Here is a 17,167-nt window from a genome sequence, read left to right as displayed (position 1 = left end):
TGGTGACTGCAGACATGAAATTAAAAGATGCTTGCTCCTTGGAATAAAACCTGTGACAAAACTAAACAGCATATTAAAAAGCAGCGACATTACTATGCCCACTGAGGTCCATATAGTCAAAGCCATGTTTTTTCCAGTAGTCATGTATGAATGTGAGAGTTGGACCATAAAGAAGGCTGAGCCCTGAAGAATTTGTTTTTGAACCGTGGTGTTGGAGAAAACTCTTGAGAGTCCCTTAGACCGTAAGGAAATCAAACCAGTCAATCCTAAAGGAAATCAACGGTGAATATTCATTGGAAAAACAGATGCTTAAGGTGAAGCTGCAGTACTTTGGCCACCTGATGAGAAGAGCCAACTCATTAGAAAAGACCCTGCTGCTGGGAAATACTGAAGGCAGAAGGAGAAGGGGACAACAAAGGACGAGATGGTTGGATAGTATACTGACTTGATGGACATGAGTTTGAGCAAGCTCTGGGAGATGGTGAAGGACAGGGAAGCTTGCATGCTGCAGTTTGTGGGGCTGCAAAGAGTTGGACACGACTGAGGGACTGAACTGAACTGAAGGAGTGACACGGGCTGAAAAGAGACGACTGAGTGACTGAACAGCAACAACAAATTCACTTCAGACGACTAATGTAGGTGCGTAAATCAATCGTTATTTTGTTTTGAAACACATTTTACTCTACTATCTGTTCATTACTATGAGACTACACCATGATCTATATATTTCCCTCTATATCATTATCCAGTTTATCTATACCAACTCTACCACTACCCCTTACCCTGATTTTTGTCTTCACTTTTTTTCCTTTCTCTTGGGAAAAACATGACACAATTAGTTAGTAGAAGTTCCTTTAGTTTGCTAAAATATCTTCATGAAATTATTTAGAACTATACAATAAAGGAATTTAAAGGATCTAAAAGGCCTCCCAAAGTAGAATTCTCATAAATGATATAAATAGAATATTCATGCTTAAATGAAGTTGGAATGTCTATTAAATACAAATAAGTGGGATTTTGCATTAAAATATCTCAGAGACGTTGACATGATACTATGTCTTAAGTACAGTATGTTTATGTTTCTCAAATATATTTGACCACAGATCATTTTATTAACATAGTCTGGACTAGCCTATTATTTACTTTTTCTGGAACAGTGTCATTTGGGGCACAGCTTGAGAACTGATGTTCTGGTCTAGACCAACCTGTAGTATCCCGGAGTCCCCAGCTCTTACAATCTGTAATGTTCACAGAAATTTTAATTTTCCCTTACATACCTTTTTAGCCATCATACAACACTAATGAAGAAAGACCCAATGAAATTTGATGATTCCATACTGAATTTTGGTGGGCTTCACATTGGTTTATAGCAAACTTCACTGTTCAGACCTCATTCAGTAGCCCCTAGCCTAATAGCTTGTCAAATCACAATGTAATTCATTCTTTTCCCCCCCTTGAACCTGCTAGAAGAGTTAGTATGTAAATTTCAACCTATTTTTAAGGGTTAGATTTCACTCAAGTGAAATCTATCAAGGAAGGAGGGTTATTTTTACAGCATACAGCAACTGCTGATCACCATGGCAACCGGCCTGGTGAAATGCAATAAAGCATCCCTCTGTTATCGTAAACACAAAAGGGAAACACTGAAATCTAAAAGAAAGGCAATTATTGTAGGGAAAGAAACAACACGCCGATGGAACATTTGCAATATCGTGTGACTTCACCCAGCAAGACAATATTTCCATAGCTAGCAATGTCCAGACTCTGGGCTTTTCTAGTTAGGATTGAACAAAGGTTAGGCAAAGAGTCCTTGAAAGAACTAAAGATGTTTTCATTTCTAAATGACAAAATCCCACACATTATTTCAAACCAACATAAACTTTTTTTTTCCTTTTCTCATTTCTTAAAACATGAAATGGGCTTAGAAAATATAGACATTAGGGAGGAGGATAAAATACCCATATCAGTCAGGCTTTCTTTGGGGAAATATTTTCTTCTTGGCTGTGGAATTGTGTGTAGAGAATAAAAAGAATAGTCTGCAGAGATCACAACATTTCTTTTATAGAACTTCTTCTCTCTTAATTGTCTTTTACTAGAATTCCTAGTAAATTTCAAGCAGATGAAAGAAGAGCCACTATTAACAATTACTAAAATTTAGATTCAGTAAGCTCTGAGAATCATGTAAAATCCAGGGAGTCAAGAGTATTGGAAGACATATAAATTGAGATAGGTTAAAGCATAAGAATTTTTGTGCCTATATTGTAGATTGGGGAATTGAGGTCCATAAATGTGTGTGCTAAATATGAGCTGATTACAAAGAGTGGCCTGGAATTGTAGAATGAGCACCAAGAATCAAGAATGAAAAGAAATCAATATCAAGAATTAAAAGACTAAGAAAACAAATGATTTTGTTTTTTGAAGATCTGTTTCTGCACCTACCTATATCCCAAGAATCAGTTTTCCTCTTTCCCACAAGGATCACCTTCAACTAGTCTATTTAGGAATGAGGGAGGATCATCTCATCTTGGGCTTTCCTCGTGGCTCAGACTGTAAATAATCCACCTGCAATGCAGGAAATCCTGGTTCAATCCCTGGGTAAGGAAGATCCCCTGGAGAAGGAAATGGTTGCAACGAGTTGGACAGGACTAAGTGACTAACACTTTCACTTGGGGGTTCCCAGGTGACGCTAGAGGTAAAGAACCCACCTGCCAATGCAAGAGACAAGAGATGCGGGTGGGATCCCTGGGTCTGGAAGATTCTCTGGAGGAGGGCATGGAAACCACTCCAGTATTCTTGCCTGAAGAATCGCATGGGCAGGGTGCAGTCCATATGGTTGCAAAGAGTCAGACACAGCTAAAGTGACTTAAAACACACGCACGTATGCACGTCTTTTGTCTGCTACCAGGCTATGATGTTGACCACTACTACAAAGCATTTCTGTCGGCACTATTCACTTAAATACTCATGGCCTGGAGATACCTGCCTATACTCTCCCCTGACACAGGTCTGCCCTTTCTATGTGGAGCTTTGTGGAGGTGGGCAGGGAGTTTTTCTTCAAATGACTACCACTTAAGAGTTTGGGTTTATTGATTTTACTATTTGTGTAAAACTAAAGGGAATTACATCATGTGAAACAAGACAGTGAAACTGGCAAGTCATATATTTATAGTTCAAAGAGAAAGTACCCAAGGTTAAATGCTTCATGTGTATAGTTCAGTTATGAAACTTGCCATCTGGTCTGGAGTTCACTTTGAAAAAAAGCACCTTCTTTTTGTCTTCTAATTTTCACCATGTATCTCCAGCCTTTTTGAGTGGTCTACTTCCTACTCATTTAAGCTGGCTCATTCCAAGATCCTTCCTCCTGCCTCCATCATTATTCACTCAAAAAATATTAAGTGCTTACTATTTGCCAAATAAAAATCCATATCTTGGTGATACATCAGTGAAAAAGACAGATAAAAATCCAAGCCTCAAGAAGCTTGTAATAAGGTAGATGGGCAAAAAAGAAATAACTTAAATGTGTAGCATTTGATGAAAGTAAATTGTATGGGGTAAAACAAAGCAAGCAGGAAAGCTAGTGAATACAGAGGTAGAGGGGAACATAAAAATTTTAACAGGATACTTAAGAAAGATTATACAGTGAGGGTGACTTTTCAGTTAATACCTGAAGGAAATGACGAAGCAAAGCACATAAAATTAGACAGACGAATATTCTAGATTAAATGAACGAAATTGCAAAGGTGTTGAGATAGAAGTCCCAGGATGTTCTAGGAGCCTCATGTGGCTAGAACACAGTGAGTAAACAGAAAAACTGTTCGTAATGAGATGAGATGAAGTAGAAGAGCAGCTTCTGCGTATTTACATATATTATGTGTGTGTATATAATGTATATCATTGCATATGATAAGCATATTCATATGCACATACATATATGATACATATATATTAACAATAAATATGTCATATATAATATATATATATATATATATATATGTATATATAAACCCTATACAGGCTGAGGTTTTAGAAGCAGAAGCAATGTGATCTGATTTATTTTCTAATGGGGCAAGTCTGACTTTTGTTTTGAGAATATATTGTACAGAGGCAGAGAGTCTAATTTGCAGGCTCTTACAATAATCTGAGAGACAGCAGTGGCTGGACAAAGATGAAAGTAGAAGAAAGGAGGAATAATTTTCTTCTATAAATATGCTAGTATACACCTACACATGTAAAGCATAGACTATAGGATTTCCTGATGGCTTTCTAAGCCTGTTTTATTGAACCTAAAATAATGTCTTAGTGGTTCAGGCAAGATGGCCCAGTTTGACCTGCTTGCGTTAAGTTCCATAACTCATTCCAGAGTGGGAGATAGCACTTCAAATCTAGTTACCTTTGAAGTTTTCTCACTAATGAGAAAATAAAATTTAACTATATATATATTTTTAAAATTTAAAACATATTTCTTTATTCTAAATATTAGGTCTCTTTTTCTTATACACACACTAACCCATCCACCTCTATGTATATATCTCAAATGCATATGTGCACACATACATGTACACAGCCTCACAAGGACAAACAGAACTTCAGAGATATGTATTTTCTCTAAACTAGTGCATCACAAAGTGTGTCCACTGATGATTGATGGTCTTCAGAATGTGAACTAAAGGTGGACAGATGCAGGAAAAAAGAAATGAAACAATTTTCTTCACTTGCATTTCAAAAATTTGAAATGTAAACTTGTGATATTTTCAAAGAATTTGATAGATACTTAAAATAAACACATTTATTTTTTTAAGAGTCTGAACATATATTCAGGACCTGCTTTGGGAAGTTCAATCCCTTTGAAATTCAGTTAACAAGGTATAGTTCATTTCAGGCAATATATTGTCTTTGTATTTCCATGTTAATGCTTACTTTTGTTAGATTTGCAGTTCTTCTGTGGTGCAGTGTGCCCAGAATTCTCAAAAAAAAAAAAAAAAAAAAAGGACAAAAGCCTTAAGTATGTCTTTTGGAAACAGGAAAGATTAATAAAGCTAGAAATACTGAAAAGTAGAAGACATAATTAGACAAACTTGAACAGGATTTCAGTATATGCTGCTACAAGTATATCTGTGAGTGCAGTGATATTATTTTGAAGGTGCTTCAGTATAAAAAAAGCAAATACCAAGTATGATGATGAATTTCTGGGAAATGGATCTTTTTGGAATGCAGATGTTATCCTCAAACAATAATATGAAGGCACTGATGTTTTTACATGACTACAGAAGGAAGCATAGCATTTTTTCTAGGAAAGTACTTGATTATTTTCCCCCGAACAAAATTAAATAATATTTTTCAGTAAAAAAAGAAGAAAATCTTTGCTTATATGGAAAAGAGGAAAATGCCAGAGGTATGATTCAAAGTGACACCCCTTGGATCAGTGCACACCCTGTGTGGGTTCAGGTCATGTTCTTACTGTGAAACCTGTGAAATGTTAGTGACAAAGCGATTCCTTAGAGATAACTCAGCATAAAGCACTAGCAATTTTGAAATCAAAAGACACCATCTGGACATTACAAAATATCAGTGACACAAAGTGAATGAGCAAATGCCATCATTTATACCTGGGGCAGGTGTTTGCTTTGTATGTGGGTGAAATGAGAGGTGTGCAGAGTCTGAAACAGCTCCTGACACATACCAGGTAAAGGAGAAGGATTAGGAAACATTGTTTGTAAGCCAAAGAGGATCCATGAGACAGGAAATATAATGGTTTTGATTACTTTGTGAGGCAGAATATAAATTGAAAATAATGCATTGTGATCAATAATAGCAGAAAAACAGGTATGCAAATAAAATATATATATCCCAAGGCCGATCCACACAATTTTATTTCCAGAATTGCTTGTTGGCCAAGCTACAACTCATTATCCTAATGTGCTTTTGAAGGAAATAGGGAATTGTAACTATGATCAAATGACATGAACTTCTTTGCCTCCAGCATGTCAGTATAGACCATATCTAAGATTGCATGTGCCTTGTTCTATTGGTCTAACTTAGTGATAAAGTGTGTGACTATCACTTTGGGTGAAAATATTTAAATTTTTTAAATGTTGAGTTTAAGATATTAACAATTTTTAAAAAGAAATCCAAACTTTGGTGCAAACATTTCAACCACCAGATTTTTACTTTTGTCACTGTTTGATTTTTATCACTTAAAAACCAGATCAATTTACCATTATATATAATATTTTGAAACATCAGAATACTTCAGTAATTATGGGAAGGCATAATTTCCAGAGTTCAACAAAACTGAAGACTGAAACATTAAACCTCCCTGCTTTTTCGTGTGATGGGTTCTTCACCTTAGCACACGTTTAATGCTATGGGTCCTTCACCTTCACTATAGTATCTGTCAAGTATTATTAAAAAAGTGTATCAATTTCTGAGTGTTCGTTTGATTTGAACATCCAGAACTCACTGACAGAACCACCGATATATGTTTACTTTTCACAGTAATCTTATATGTGTAAATTAACACTTTTTACATTAATAGAAGAGTAAGAAAATAAAAGATGTGAAAAATTGCATAATTAACATATTGAATAGGCATAGACTTGTTTTGACTTTTCACTATGACTTTAATATTTATTGTATAGAGAAAATATTCTCTCCATGAACTTGGGTTAAAAACAACAAAAAAAGTGTGTGTGTGATGGAAGTGAGGTAGGATGGTTTAGTTCCATGACTTTTATGTTTTCTGTTTACTAACAGAGAACCCTTGGTTACTGTACCTCATAAACACTGTCTCAGTTCATGAATAAGTCACTAAAGTCTAAAATTTGTTTCATGACAAATCTTCTCTCCACCAACAACCTTCCTGCATACAGTCTGCTTACAGAGCTAGAGAAGTTAGCTGGTCCTTCTCTTCTCTTTCCTTGGTTAACATTGCCTCTCCTGCTTCTACTTGATACTTGCTTCAGCCATCCCTGAGAGGAAGAAAACTAAAGGAAAAGACCCAGTTCAACTTGGGCAGCGTGGTTGTCTTCCAGTCTCAGGGCTCTTCATGGAAAGAGGATAGAGGGAGGACTGTCTCTTGAATCTGTTTTATAAAGACGACTTTCCTGGATGTGACTTGTGGTTGCAGCTTTTGTAACTGGGACAGAACTCCCCTTAACATAGCCTTTCTCTCCTCATCCCCTGGTTCACTCCATACCTAGAACCTCTCTGTTGAAATTTCACTGCCATTTCCAGGTGATCCTGAGGAGCAGGATGTAAAATTTCTCCAAGTTGGTGCTTTTTTTCTTACTGCAGTTCACATGTGTCCCACCAAAAACACTCATACATTATGGCCACTTACTTTGAAAATTTGCATTTTGTTCTGGCCTCACACTTCGGTTTTCTCCATGTATTTTATCTTGGTTTCTTGGCAAAGCTTCAATTGTAGCACTTCCTACAATTTCAAATAATAATTTTCCTTTAATTCATGACCACTAACCTCAAGCAGACTGTTAGGGTTATCCAGCTGTCCTACATTTGTCTTGTCAGTTCACTGTTCAGTGTTCTAAATAAATATTTCATACCTCCCTCACACATCTCAAACCGCCAAAATATCTCTCCCCCTCATTCTCAACTGATGGCATTTCTTCTTGGACCACTGAGAAAATAGAACCGACCAACTGAGAACTTCTACCAGTGTACCAAACCATCTTCCTATATACCTATATTATGCTTGCTTCCCTAACCATTAAATTAATTAACATTTTCCACCCTTATCTTCATTTATTATCTGCATTTCAACTCATCTGCTTCTTTTTTTGTTTGTTTGTTTAAATAACTTCATATTTAAATAACTTAACTTTTCTGGGTTAAATATTTTTAAAGGCCTTGTAAAAATTATCAAGAAGTCATTATTACACATATAAACTCTTATTATTCCCAATTATTTTAAAATTATATACATTTGCTTGTTTATAAAAGTTTTGAAATTGATGTGCATGACACAGTAAGTCTGGCTAGTGTTAAAGTTAAGGAGAAACACACACATTTCTTTAAATTTCACAAATATATTTTGAGGGAGATTTTTTCCTAGCTATTTTGCCTTGTAAGCTTTATGTTAATAATTCAAGACATCCATAGCAGAAGAACAGAGACCAGCTGTGCATAAGGTCTAAGATATTAATTAGTTTTTACATATTATTAATATAAGGGCATAAGATAGTGAGCTCTTTTATTGAAATCATATTATAACATCTATTTCAACCCATCTACTTCTAAAATGACACCACTCTTCAATTTTCTACCTTCTTTCCAGCGCTATCTAAATTTCCCACCCATCTAGGCATGCTTGACAATATGCAAACATGCCCCTTCCAGCTTCATGTACTGCTTTACTTTTTTTTTTTTTTTTACCCCTCTCTGCAGAAGCTTCTTAAAAGTGATTTTCCATACTTTCTATCTCACTTTTGTTCTTCCCAGTTTTTCTTGAATCAACTCCAATTAGGCTTTTATCACTCCCTTCCAATAAAACTGATCTTAGGAAGGTCACCAATAGCTATGCCTCTAAATTATTTTAACTTGACCTAAAAGCATTTGACACTAGATTTGTCCTGCTTCTATGAATCACTCTCTTCACTTGGCCTCATGATATCACTCTGTCTTGGCTGTCCTCCTTTTCCATTGGCTGCTTCTCCTCCGTCTGCTTTATTGGTTTCTCCTTGTCTTATTAACTGTGTGTGACCTTGTGCAAGTTACTTAACCCTTCTGACTGTCTTCATCTGAAAAGCAGGATGAACAATAATATCTGACTCATGAGATTGTTTTGAGGATTAAATGAACTAAGATACTTAAAGTGCTTAGTGCCTGGTACGAGAGCACTATGTATGTTAGATTTTGTCACAACACCATCAACATCATTATCATGCTGACCACAGTGGCCTCAGGGCTTGGTGCCCAGAGCCTCTTCTTTTTTCTAGCCATGTCATTCTTTAAGTGATTGCATCAGCTTTATGACACTAATTACCACGAAGCACTTGATGATCTCCAAAGTCATGCCTCTACTTATTTCTCTATGAGTTCTAGAATCATATATTTAAATTTCTTTCTACTCAACATCTCTACTTGATATTCCTAAGCCACTTCATGCAAATTTCTGATTCTTGCCCCAAACCTAAATCTGCCATGAACTGTACCTTCTCCCTAATGTGCAACTCTATTCCATTGCTCAGGCCAAAACACTGAACTATTCTTTGTGGCCTCTCCAACTACATTTTTTGAGATCTATAATTTACATTAGAATGCTAAGCATAATTAGTGGAATGATAAAAATATTCCAGTTATGTTAAACTTGAATATTGGGGGTGGTTAGTTAACATAATATCAAGAATTCCCAATCATGGCCTAATCAACCAGAAATTTTATCAGTCAAAACCTTGTTCCAGATCTGGTCACTGAAAGTTCTTCTGTTAACCTCATCTTGTTGGCAACCAACGTTTGCTGATTGACATACTGGATGTCAAGTGAGTTTTTTTTTCTTTTTTGTGAAACTAGAAACCTATTCATTTGCATCATGATGTTAGAAGTTGGCTGTTCTTTGTGAAATTAAAGCATCTAACATACAAACATTGTTTAACAGCTTAGAGGTTCTCTTTAGCCTTGAAGACCAATGTTCTGCAGCACCTAGGAATGGGCCCCCTGAAGTTGGATATCCATGAAGTCCCTATCCTGCCAGTAATTTAGGATTTATTTTTCTTTCTTTCTTCTTTTTCTTCTTCTTCTTCTTCTTCTTTTTTTTTTTTTTTTTTTTACTGGAGTATGGCATCTGGGCCCATCACTCATGACAAATAGATGGGGAAACAATGGAAACAGTGTCAGACTTTATTTTGGGGGGCTCCAAAATCACTGTGGATGGTAACTGCAGCCATGAAATTAAAAGAACCTTGCTCTTTGAAAGAAAAGCTATGAGCAACCTAGACAACAAAAAGCAGAGACATTACTTTGCCAACAAAAATCCATCTAGTCAAATCTATGGTTTTTCCAGTAGTCATGTATGAACGTGAGAGTTGAACTGTAAAGAAAGCTGAGAACCAAAGAATTGATGCTTTTGACCTGTGGTGTTGCAGAAGACTCTTGAGAGTCCCTTGGACCCCAAAAAGATCAAACCAGTCCATCCTAAAGGAAATCAGTCCTGAATATTCATTGGAAGGACTGATGCTAAAGCTGAAACTCCAATACTTTGGCCCCCTGATGCAAAGAACTGACTCATTGGAAAAGATCCTGCTGCTGGGAAAGATTGAAGGCGGAAGGAGAAGGGGAAGACAGAGAATACGATGATTGGATGGCCTCACTAACTCGATGGACATGAGTTTGAGCAAGCTTGGGGAGTTGGTGATGGACAGGGAAGCCTGACATGCTGCAGTCCATGGGGTTGCAAAGAGTCGGACACAAGTGACTGACTGAACTGAACTGATAGTTGCTTTACAATGTTCATGAACTCATTTGTAAATCAGAAATAGAGACACAGATGCAAGGAACAAATCTACGGATACCACAGTGGGGGGAGTGGGATGAATTGGGAAATTAACATTTACATATACACACTATAGATAAAATGATACATATAGTAACTAATGAGAATTTACTGTATAGCTCAGGGAACTCCACTCCGTGGTGATGTAAATGGGAAGGAAATCCAGGAAAGTGGCTGTATATGTATCTGTAGAGCTGATTCACTTTGCTCAACAGTAACTTAGTATTTTTGATTGCAAGATTCTACTACAGTGCATAGAACCCTGCCTTCTGCCCTGGAAAAATTGCTCTTCTATCTAGAGTTAATTTTTCTTAGCATATAAGAAATGTACTTTATTGAATCTGTCTGGGTGGGTCTAGGAAATATTTTGTGCCTCAGGTCAAGAGTATTTGGCCAATGAAATAGGTGCACTATAGAATTTGGTCAGATACTTTTGTTCATGATAAGCAGATATCATGTTGTGAGGTTGTGAAAATACAACTCTTCCTTCACAACTTTAGACTTTTGTTGTTGTTGTTGTTGTTGTTCAGTTACCCACTCACGTCCAGCTCTTTGTGACCCCTTGTATTTTAGAATGCCAGCCCTCCCTATTGCTTCCCATCTCCTGGAGTTTGCCCAAGTTCATGTTCATGGCATCAGTGATGCCATCCAGCCATCCCATCCTCTGACACCCTCTTCTACTTCTGCCCTCAATCTTCCCCAGCATCAGAGACATTTCTAATTCGTTGTCTGTTCACATCAGATGACCAAAATACTGGAGCTTCAGCATCAGTCCTTCCAGTGAATATTCAGGGTTAATCTCCCTTAAGAATGACTAGTTTGATCTCCTTGCTGTCCAAGGAACTTTCAGGGGTCTTCTCCAGCACCACAGTTTGAAGGCATCAATTCTTTGGTGTCCTGCCTTCTTTACAGGCCAGCTCTCACAGCTGTTCATAACCACTGGGAAGACCATAGCCTTGACTCTATGAACCTTTATTGGCAGAGCAATGTCTCCACTTTTCAACACAGTAGGCCTGTCTAGGTTTGTCATCACTTTCCTGCTAAGAAGCAATTGTCTTCTGATTTCATGGCTGCAGTCATTGTCCACAGTGATTTTGGAGCCCAAGAAGAGGAAGCTGGTCACTACTTCCACTTTTTCCCCTTCTATATGCCACACAGTAGTGGATCTGGATGCCTTGAGCTTAGCTTTTTTAATATTTAGTCTTAAGTTGGTTCTTTCTCTCTCCTCCTTCACCCTCATCAAGAGGATCTTTAGTTCCTCTTCACTTTATGCCATTAGAGTGGTATCATCTGCATATCTGAGGTTGTTGATGTTTCTCCCACCTATCTTGATTCCAGCTTATAACTCATCCATCCCAGCATTTCAAATGATGTGCTCAGCACATAGGTTAAACAACAGGGTGGCAGCAGGCAGCCCTATCACACTCCTTTCTCAATCTTGAACCAATCAGTTGTTCTAACTCTTTCTTCTTGAATACAGGTTTCTCAGGAGACAGGTAAGATGGTCTGGTATTCCCATCTCTCTAAATGCTTTCCACAGTTTGTCATGATCCAGACTCAAAGGCTTTAGCATAGTCGATAAAACAGAGATAGGTATTTTTCTGAAATTCCCTTGCTTTCTCTATAACCTAGAGAATGTTGGCAATTTGATCTCTAGTTCCTCCTCCTTTTCTAAACACATCTTGGCCATCTGGAAGTTCCTGATTTGGATAATGCTGTAGCCTAGCATGCAAGATTTTAAACATAACCTTACTAGCATGGGAGATGAGTATAATTATCCAATGGTTAGCACACTCTTTGGTACCACTCCTCTTGAGAATTGGAATTAAGATTTTCCTTTTCCAGTCCTGTGGCCACTGCTGGGTCTTCCAGATTTGGTGACATAATGAATGCAAAACCTTGATGGCATCATCCGTTAGGGATCTGAATTGTTCTGCTGGAATTTTATCGCATCCACTAGCTTTATTAACAGCAGTGATTCTTAAGGCCCACTTGACTTTGCACTCCTGAATGTCTGACTCTGGGTGACTAACCACATCATCATAATAATCCAGTTCATTAAGATCTTTTTTATACAATTCTTCCATGTATTCTTTCCATCTCTTCATGATCTCTTCAGCATCTACTAGGTTTCTACCACTTTTATCCTTTGTTGTGCCTTCTTTGGGTGGAATGCTCCTCTGATGTTTCCAATTTTCCTGAAGAGATCTTAACCTTTTGTTGTTTTCTTCTATTATTAAGGACTGTTCATTTAAGTAGACCTTCTTGTCTCTCCTAGCTGGTCTCTGGAATGCTGTGTTTAATTGGCTGGACTTTTCTCTCTCTCCCTTGCTTTTCACTTCTCTTCATTCTTCCACTATTTGCAAAGCCTCCTCAGGTAACCACTTTGTCTTCTTGCTTCCCCCCCCCTCCCCCTTTGGGGTAGTTTTGTTTGCCACTTCCTGTACAATATTATGGACTTCTGTCCATAATTCTTCAGGCACACTGTTAATTAGATCTAGTCCCTTGAATCTATTTGTTACCTCTACTGTGAATTCATATGGGATTTGATTTAAGTCCTACCTTGCTGGCCTAGTGTTTTTCATGGTTTTCTTTAGTTTAAGCCTGAATTTTGCTATGAGAAGCTAATACTCCATGTCACAGTCAGCCTCAGGTCTTCTTTCTGCTGACTGTATACAGTTTCTCCATCTTCAGCTACAAAGAATGTAATCAATTTGATTTTGTTATTGACCATCTGGTGATGTCCATGTGTAAAGGAGTCTCTTGTGTTGTTGAAAAAGGATATTTGTTGTGACTAATGCATTCTCTTGGCAGAATTCAGTTAGCCTTTGCCCTGCTTCATCTTGTTCTCCAAGGCCAAATTTGCCTGTTTCTTCAGGTATATCTTGACTTCCTACTTTTGCATTCCAATCTGGAATAATGAGTAGAAAAAAAAAATAGGTGTTAGTTCTAGGAGGTTTTCTAGGTCTTTATAGAACTGATCAGCTTCAGCTTCTTTGGAGTCAGTGGAAGGGGCATAGACTTGGATTACTGTGATGTTGAATGGCTTGCCTTGGAAACAAACCAAGATCATTCTGTCATTTTTGAGGTGCCCCCAAGTACTGTTTGCATAATTTGTTCATGAGTGAAGTCACTCAGTCATGTCCGACTCTTTCTGACCCCATGGACTCTAGCCTACCAGAATCCTCATTCCATGGAATTTTCCAGGCAAGAGTACTGGAGTGGGTTGCCATTTCCTTCTCCAATGTTGTTCATGATAACCAAGTAAATTGTTGTTGTGAGGTTGTGAAGATAAACAATTCTTCCGTCACAACTTTAGACTTCTTCAGTAGTGACATTTACCTACTGAGAATGACCTAAATATTACACATGACCAAACTGACTCAGATCACTTTATAGTACTCCTCCTCACACGCTCCTCACTTTGTCTCTTGAGAAATTCTCCACCAAGCATTGTGAAGTAGAAACTACTTTCTTCACAACAATATCTCCAGCACTTAAAGCTGAGTCTGGCATATAGTACATTCTCAATGTATTTTAGTTGTTAAATAAATATTTCACATTCATATGTGTGCTAGTCACTCAGTTGGATGGAACTCTTTGTGACCCCCATGGACTGTAGCCCTCCAGGTGCCTCTGTTCATGGAATTCTCCAGGCAAGAATACTGGAGTGAGTTGCCATTCCCTTCTCCAGGGGATTTTCCCAACCCAGGAATCGAAACTGGGTCTCTCACACTGCAGGCAGATTCTTTCCTGACTGAGCTTCCAGGGAAGCCCCTGGTAGTCTTTCTGCTACCAGAAAGCAGGGAATTCTGGTAGTCTTGGCAGTAGGTTCTCAATATATTTTAGTTGCTAAATAATTATTTCACATCCACATGAAATAAAATTTAATGATTGTTTTTTTTATTACATTGGTTTATTTTCATTAATTTTTGATATATTATTCAGATTTTATGTCAAAATATTATTATTTTAGTCATTTAAAAAAATGTTTTATTTTGTACTGGGGCATAGACAATTGACAGTGTTTTGATAGTTTCAGGTGAACAGAGAAGGGACTCAACCATACATATACATGTATTCATTCTCCCCTAAACGCATTAATTTTAAATATTTTCTTGAATCATTTTTAAAAACACTTTCTAAAATTATTATTCTATAGGTATACCCAATATTCCTTAGGTAGTTTTTAGAAATGCTTAGCTTCTGAAGCACTCATCTAACACTCAAAGTAGAAGAGAAATATTTTCCCAATCTACCTACAATTTGCAAACCATGTTTCCACATCGCACTGGTATTTTTCCATTCCCAAATAAAGTCACATTAAATTTCATTCATTCAAACTCCTCCCACTACATGCCGGGTCTGCCAGAGTGAGGAATAAGACTGCCAACCGTGTACTTCTTAATGGCTGTTCACCTTGTTACACAAAGACCCATAGAAGGTTTGAAATGACTTCTTGTAAGGGCCTGATTATTTTCTTGGACAAGGACTTTACGTAAGTTATAGGAAAAGTGGGAGAAATAGAGAGATTTTTCTTTTCCACTTCCTTTATTTTAAAAGGTGGCTGCTGAAATCTCTGTCAGGGCCCCTCCATCTCTCACCCTGTGCTCCTAAAACAAAGCTCCTAAAAGAGCAGAATGATCAGAGTGCTTAGAAGCCTCACCCAGGAAAACCTGTGATTTACAAATTAGGAATGAGTGTGGAAATCAATAAAACCTTAGGATCGACTCACACATCTGTAGTACTTGACTCTATGTCAGAGGTAGGGTGGGGTGAATTGGGGCAGGGTGGAATAGGCAGTTTGGGAAGGGAGTTAAAGTACTTGTGTGGTCCTTGGCAGGTCTGAGGCCACAGGAAAAGATAAAAATGGAGAAGGAAAAGCAATAGGTGAAGAGAGCAGGGGCATGGAAGCAAGGAACACAAAAAGAAAAATGTTGAAAGTAAATATTTGAACTAAAAGATCAAGAATGAGAAAAAGAAATCTATGTTATCTTTTGAAGTGTAAGTCTGCTCTCCAGACTCTGAGTAGATCTGAACAACTGGAAATTCTCCACTTTCCTGTTTTCCTCTTCTTCCTCTTTCTGATTTGTCCACTTTTCTTTTTTTCACTTCTCTGCCAAAGTCCAAAATGGTGATTAGGTATCAGAAAGAAAGAAACAGAGCTGTCTTAAATTTCTGTGGTTCACAATTTCAAGTTTGATGTTTTATTTATTTTTTTATTTTTTTAAAAATAGGGACTCTATAGTTTGGATTCATGTCATATAGAGAATTAGGTCCTGTTATGCAAGCAGAATCATTGAATAAAGGTTTTTCCTCTCAGAACTGATTGTTATATATCCCCTGCTTATCTAGCTAAGCACTAATCTGCCTAATATTCTCTATCTCCTAGAATTGAATCCTAAATTCTATAGAAATAAATTTCTGGGACAGTATTAGAAGTGAAGTCCTTGGTCCTGGTCCTAGCTGTCCACAGAGTGGTTTTAGTGCATGTCACTTGCCTTAAATCATAATTATTATTCTCTATTTTTTGTCCATTGAGTTTCCATCTTAATCTCCCATTTTGGTCTTTCCAACAGAGAATTTCTGTGTAACTGGATGATTATGTATGGAAGTGACACGTAAATGAATGGGGGCACCCTCTCACAATATTTTATCCAAATCATGTATGTATATTCATTACAGTGAAAACTGTAAAGCACCACACAAATAATTATTCATTCATCTCTCCCTCTTCCCCACTTTTCATCCCCTTGTCCTTTTTGCAGAGACATGCACTAAAGATATGACTTCAATGATTCCATGTAAGTTCCTCTCCAGAAATGCCACAGTAAGCGGTAGTTATAATGTCAAATTTCAGCAGCTGGCTCTCCAGTATGGACTTGTTTAACCCAATTGTCATTCAGCTGATAATCACCTTTCTTTCCTGGAAAAACCGCAGGAGTGATGCTGCATCAGCAGTGAGAAAGATAATAAAAGGGAACAACTTAGAGAGGAAGGGAGAAGGAGATAGGCCTTGCACATTAATAAATATGAAAAGTGAATTTTGCTAACAGAAATGTTGGCTTTAAGCTGTAGCTCATCTCTCTTTTCCCTCCCAGCCTCCTAACTAAGGGAAAGAGTGTGTCTAGAAAACTGAAACCATCAGGTCAAGCAAGCTCTTACCTGAGGAATGGCTGACAATATTCCTTAATTAGGTGACAAATTCAGTAAGATTATGAAATGGACCATTGGCTCTAAAATAGTTGAATCTTACTTATTCTTTGGAGAATTTATAATTCTCTCTGGAAAGCACTCATACTCAGGACCTATTAGAAAATTTAGGGTAATTTTACATGTTGGAGAAACTGAAGACACATCATGATTTTCTGACATCTAAGTTTAAAATATTGAAATCACAATCTTGTTACTGGCTGAATCCAGTCCATTGAGTCAGTCAAATTCAAACAGTGTAACTCTTAACTTCCCTATTGCATGTTTTGTGAGGAAATATAAATTGACCTAATGGGAAGTATAAAAGTTCAGATTTAGATAGTTTAAAAAATAATTTATCTTGAAGACTTATTATTTTATACTAAACCTCTTAGAGAATTTTTATTTGCATCATCAGTCTGCACAAAGATGCAGTCTCTTCAAAGGATTTCAGTAGAATTCTAGGCA

The sequence above is a fragment of the Dama dama genome, chromosome 20 (genome assembly GCF_033118175.1).
Source record: "Dama dama isolate Ldn47 chromosome 20, ASM3311817v1, whole genome shotgun sequence".
In the NCBI taxonomy this organism is placed as follows: domain Eukaryota; kingdom Metazoa; phylum Chordata; class Mammalia; order Artiodactyla; family Cervidae; genus Dama; species Dama dama.
This window is presented reverse-complemented; position numbering follows the sequence as displayed.